Source organism: Myotis brandtii, unplaced genomic scaffold (genome assembly GCF_000412655.1).
Source record: "Myotis brandtii unplaced genomic scaffold, ASM41265v1 scaffold403, whole genome shotgun sequence".
Classification (NCBI taxonomy): Eukaryota; Metazoa; Chordata; class Mammalia; order Chiroptera; family Vespertilionidae; genus Myotis; species Myotis brandtii.
This window is the reverse complement of record NW_005365474.1, coordinates 71,316-77,280: the sequence shown is the minus strand read 5'-3', so window position 1 is coordinate 77,280 and position 5,965 is coordinate 71,316. Positions and strand designations below refer to the sequence as shown.

Below are 5,965 nucleotides of genomic sequence, written 5' to 3'. Positions count from 1 at the left end.
ATCATGGATGTTCCTCTCTCTCTCTCTCTCTCTTCCTCTCTGAAATCAATAAAAATGTATTTAAAAATAAATAAATAAAAGAAGAGCTCACATTTGCTCTTCTTATTTATCTTCGTTCATCCTCACCTGAGGACCGTTTTCCACTGATTTTTAGAGAGAGTGGGAGGGAGAGAGACACATCGATTGGTTGCCTTCGCACATGCTCCGACCAGGGCTGGAGCCTGCAGCCGAGGTCCATGCCCTTGACCGGAGTCGAACCCGGGGCCCTTCAGTCTGCAGGCCGACACTCTTTCTACTGAGCCACACCAGCTAGGGCTATTTTATCTTTTTTTAAAATATTTTTATTGATTTCAGAGAGGAAGGGAGAGGGAGAGAGAGATCGAAACATCAATGATGAGCCCTAGCGGGTGTGGCTCAGTGGGTAGGGCGTCGGCCTGTGGACTGAAGGGTCCCGGGTTCGAGTCCAGTCAGGGCACAGGCCCGGGTTGTGGGCTCGATCCCCAGTAGGGGGCGTGCAGGAGGCAGCCGACCAGTGATTCTCTCTCATCGTTGATGTTTCTTTCTCTCTCCCTTCCTACCTGAAACCAATAGAAATGTATTAAAAAGCCACTGAATCTCACACTCTGAAGAGGTGGATTCTATGGCGTGTGAATTTATGTCTCAATAAAAAAGAAAGAGACACTTTGTCAGACGGGCACTCCCTGGAGGAATCTGTCCTGGCCTGGGCTCTCCACACGAGAGAAATGTGGGCGCACACAGAGGGATAAACACCCCCCCCCCAAAGAAATGAAGGGACCAGGAATGGCTGCGACTCGGGCAGGTAGAAAAGACCTTTCCTCTTATTTGTAGCTGCTATAAAAATCACGGTGTCTCGTAAAAAGGGTGGGAGGCGCCATGGGTAGATAGCATATGTCTGTAAAAATAAACTATGATGCCCGGCCGGCGTGGCTCAGTGGCTGAGCGTCGATCTATGAACAAGGAGGGCAGGGTTGGATTCCGGGTCAGGGCACAGGCCCGGGTTGCGGGTTCGATCCCCAGTGGGGGGCGTGCAGGAGGCAGCCGATCCATGGTTCTCTCTCATCATGGATGTTTCTCTCTCTCTCTCTCCATCTCACTTCCTCTCTTTCTAAATATCCATAAAAAAAATTTTAAAAAATAAAAATAAACTGTCTGAAAATGTCACAATAGCTGGGAGGGGGAGTGGAGGAGACGGCTGGGGGTTCGCCCTGCCCTGACGTGCGCTCGTCTGATTGGACGGTAGAGTGCGATCAATTAGCGAGACATCCCCTTGGCAACTCCTGGGGCAACGTCATGTGGTTAAACCTTAGGACAAGCGTGGAAAAGCCGGTACCGAGAGCTAAGGACTAAGCTAATAATAAGACAAGATGGAACCATGACAAACTCTGAAATAATCCAAAAGCAGAAAGAAAGAAAAAAAAAGGCGACGAAAGAAAGAAAGAAAGAAAGAAAGAAAGAAAAAAAGGCTAAAGAGCACAGAGCACAGATGGAACAAACAGAAGAACTGGGAAGAGTGCTGACTTCGTTCCAATCGTATCCATCACCGCGCGGAGTCTATGATCCAAACTCACGCAGCAAGACCCCGAGTTTCCCGCGTTGGACAGAAATAGAAGGACCCAGCGTCTGCAAGAAGCACGCTTTCGATGGGCATGCGCAGCCGGGCCCGGCCAGGGAGGCTCAGGGGCTGAGCGTCGGCCTAGGAACCAGGAGGTCACGGTTCGATTCCCGGTCAGGGCACAGGCCCGGGTTGTGGGCTCCATCCCCAGTCGGGGGCGTGCAGGAGGCAGCCAATCCATGATTCTCTCTCTTCATTGATGTTTCTAAATCTCTCCCTCTCCCTTCCTCTCTGAAATCAATAAAGACATATACTTTTTAAAAAGATGGCAAGGAAGGAAAATATTTGTCTATTTCTCCTGTAATTCAAAACCACAGACATGGAGGCTTGGACACTCCTTTCTCAGTAACAGCCAGAGCGAAGAGACAGATCATCAGCACGGGATTTAGAAGAAACCGACATGATCAACCATCTGGATCCAATTGTCATTTACGGGACACTCCACCCAACAACAGCAGATACACAAGTGCTCATGGGACATGCGCCACGACGGACCGTATCCTCGTTCGTGAAGCAAGTCTTAACCCGTTCAAGGAAGCGAACTCACCGAACAGAATGAAATTGAACTAGAAATCAGTAACAGAAAAATAACAGGTAAATATCCAATCACTTGGAAATTAGACCACAGATTCCCAAATGCTCCGTAGGTAAAAGAGGAACACTCAAAGGAAATCAGGAAATATTAGGCACCGAGTGAAAATGAACGTACAACATATCAAAATGTGTGGGATGCAGCTAAAGCAGTGCTTAGAGGAAAATTCATAGCACCGAATGCTTCTACTAAAAGAAGAAAAGGTGCCAAATCAATCATCTGAAGGTCCATGTAAGAAACTAGAAAAGAAAGAGAAACAATAAACTCCCAACACACAGAAGGGAAGAAATAGACTTTGCTAAGGCATTACATGGTACTAACGCAGGTAAATTGTTGCAGAAATTAAGGCATCTCAACAACATCTCTGCTTAAACATCTTCAGTGATAGAATTACTCACCAAAGAGAATGGTGACTAACACGCCCCTTCCTGTAATGGTCTCACATAACTTCCCAACATTATCATCTTTTCTTCCTGTTGCACTGCTGACAGCATTTTAACTCCTGTCAGCCGTGCCCCCTGCCCCTTTCTGCGCTGTTTGTTTGTTTTTAAATATTTTTTTTATTGATTTCAGAGAGGAAGGGAGAAGGAGAGAAACATCAATGCTGAGAGAGAATCACTGATTGGCTGCCTCCTGCACACTGGGGATCGAGCCCACAACCTGGACATGTGCCCTGATCGGGGATCGAACTCTGACCCCCTGGTTCATAGGTTAACGCTCAACCACCGAGCCCCCCGGCTGAGCAGGACTAAGTTTTTATAGCGATTTCACGGGCGACAATTCAAAGACTTTGGAAAGTTTCCCAGTCTCATAGCATCTTCCTTTCAAGACAATGTTTCTTTCTTGTTTTAAACAAATGTTTTTTTTATTGTTTAGAGAGACTAAGTTTTTATAGCGATTTCACGGGCGACAATTCAAAGACTTTGGAAAGTTTCCCAGTCTCATAGCATCTTCCTTTCAAGACAATGTTTCTTTCCTTTTTTAAACAAATGTTTTGTTTATTTTTTATTGTTTAGAGAGAGGAAGGAGGGAGCGAGAGGGAGAGAGAGAGAGAGAGAGAGAGAGTTGCTGTTCCACTTTTTGGTGCATTCACTGGTGGTTCTTTTGTTTTGTTTGTTTGTTTTTTTAAAATATATTTTATTGATTTTTTACAGAGAGGAAGGGAGAGGGATAGAGAGCTAGAAACATCGATGAGAGAGAAACATCGATCAGCTGCCTCCTGCACACTCCCCACTGGGAATGTGCCTGCAACCAAGGTACATGCCCTTGACCGGAATCGAACCTGGGACCCTTCAGTCATCAGGCCGACGCTCTATCCACTGAGCCACACCGGCCAGGGCCATTGGTGGTTCTTGCATGTGCCCTGACCAGGGATCGACCCGCCGCCTTGGCCTATGGGAGCGAGGCTCTAACGGACTGAGCTCGCTGGCCAGGGCTGAGCGTGTTTCTTGCTTGAATCTCTTTCTTAAAAACGCACTTCCTGCGCCAGCCCTCCGAGCCCTTGACCAACAGGCCCCTCACTGGCCGGCCGCAGCCATAAAGCAGAGCTAGCGGCCGCCTGCCCTGGGGCTCTCATTAGGAGACACTCACATTCCGCTTTGCCCGAGAGCAGGCGAGGCGCCTGGTGAATGTTAATCACGTGAGTTCCTGGGGAACAAGGCAACGCGTCGGCCTGCGAGCGAGCGAGCGCTTATCTCCAGCGACGGGCGTGTTTATCTCACTGAAGGGCAAGAGGCTGGGAGAGGCCGTTCGGTGTCAACTCTCGGCCGGAACTCAGGCTGCCGGACGCGCGGACGCGGGCACGTAGGGACGTGGCCAGCTCCTCGGTGATGCTTGCCCAGGACGCTGGAGCGGAGATGATTACACAATTTCTTGCCAAATACGTGATGCTGTGGCCGCACGGAGGATTCCTGCTGGATGGGGGACGGGGGGGTCCGGGGTTGCCAGGTTACCTGAGTCCAATACAAACGAACACAGGAAGATACACAGTAACCTTCACGCAGCGACACTAATGAGGGGGGCTGACTGTTGGGGTCCTTTGCAAGGTGGAATGGAGAGTGAGGAGGGCCCTGGCAGGTGTGGCTCAGTGGATAGAGCGTCGGCCTGCGGACTGAAGGGTCCTGGGTTCGATTCCGGTCAAGGGCACGTACCTGGGTTGCAGGCTCGATCCTGGCCCTGGTCGGGCAGGGCACGTGTGCGAGACAACCAATCCACGTGTCTCTCTCACATGGATGTTTCTCTCTCTGTGTCTCTCCCCCTCCCTTCCACTCTTTCTAAAAATCAATGGAACTCGGGTGAGGATGAGAGAGAGAGAGAAAGGCCGGCCGGCAGGGAAGGAGACAGAAGCTCACAGAGGCTGAAACCAGAGGAAATGCACTGAGAGAGTGACTGACACCGAGCCCTCACTTGCGGCCACGCCATTGGCCGGAGCGAGAGGAGGACGCCCAGGGCCACTGGGGGGAAAGCCAACGGTGAGCTGGCTGCAGGCACGGCCGGACCCAGGACCGGGGACCACATTCCTGAGCTCGCGTCTTAGGGATCCCACTCGGGACACGGCTGGTCGCCCTGGTGTCACAGCCGCGATCCTCCACGCGTCGTCCGTTTCCCCGGAGGCAGCATCCCCCCCTCCCACGGCCTGGAATGTGAGTCAGACCCACGGCAAGGAACCCTCTCTCGGCCCCAACCACACGCACCGCGCGCACCCAGTACTTTCGCTCAGAAGCAGAAAACAAAGGCCATTATTCGTTCCCGGTTTGGAGACTTTAAAATAGCAGATGAGAGGGCGCCGCGCCCTCCCGAGCTCCGGCCTCTACTTACGTCTATATTTAACTCGAGGCTCTCGGAGGAGTAACTGCTGGTTTGGGGGAGCCGGCCTGGCCCCGGCGCAGCGCCTGCCTTTGGAGAGAAACGCCTCTGAGTTTGGAAAACCACGAACTCCGGCTGCTGCTGCCCGGTTGGCACGCGCTGGAACCCACCATCGCTCCAGCCGCCCAGGCCAGTGTGCTCAGTGGTTAGAGACTGTCCTAGGCACCAACGGGTCATGGGTTCGATTCCCGGTCAAGGGCAGGTACCTGGATTGCAGGCGTTTTTTAAAAATATATTTTTATTGATTTCAGAGAGGGATTGAAAGGGAGAGAGAGAGAGAGAAACATCAATGATAGTCATTGATCAGCTGCCTCCTGCATCCCCCACTGGGGATGGAGCCCACAACCCGGGCCTGTGCCCTGAGCGGGAATCGAACCCTGACCTCCCGGTTCCCAGGTCGATGCTCCACCTCTGAGCCACGCCGGCCGGGCTCCCCGACCTATAAACCAGCAGAGGGTCTTGGGGCCGTGCAAGCCCCGCCCCCGCCTCACTGAGGTAGAGAATGGGGTTCCCTGACGTCGCTCGGTCCTTCTCCACTCGGAGAACAGAGCTCAGCTCCCACAGAGGCCACGTCTCCGTGGGGCTTTCTGGGTAATTCCCACTCCCGCCCGGTGCTGAGCGTCAGGTGGGTTCATAAGGGGAGCGATGAGCAGGCAGCTGCCCGTCCTGGCTAATGGGCTCCCGTCCGCCCCTCGGGCAGCGTTTCTGGAGACGGAGCAGCCGCGCGGTGGGAGGCGGCTCCCCCCTCTCCCTGCAGCCCGGCCAGAGCAAGAGCTTTGCCAAGACGGCCGCCGCCCAGCCCGCCCCTGGCGTCCCTCCGACCCTCATTTTTTATGTGTGTTTTCCTGCAATTAGGGATCGAAGGGATGACGGGA

At 52.5% G+C, this 5,965-nt stretch overlaps 1 protein-coding gene across 1 annotated transcript in view; it reads left to right on the top strand.

Annotated features, from left to right (window-relative positions):
* Positions 1-3,549: 3,549 nt before the first annotated feature.
* STX2 (syntaxin 2) overlaps positions 3,550-5,965 on the top strand; it is a 32,464-nt gene continuing 30,048 nt past the window's right edge. The window contains exon 1 of the mRNA XM_005873256.2: positions 3,550-3,566. The gene's annotated coding sequence lies outside the window, so the exon portion shown is untranslated. The remainder of the gene's footprint in view (positions 3,567-5,965) is intronic.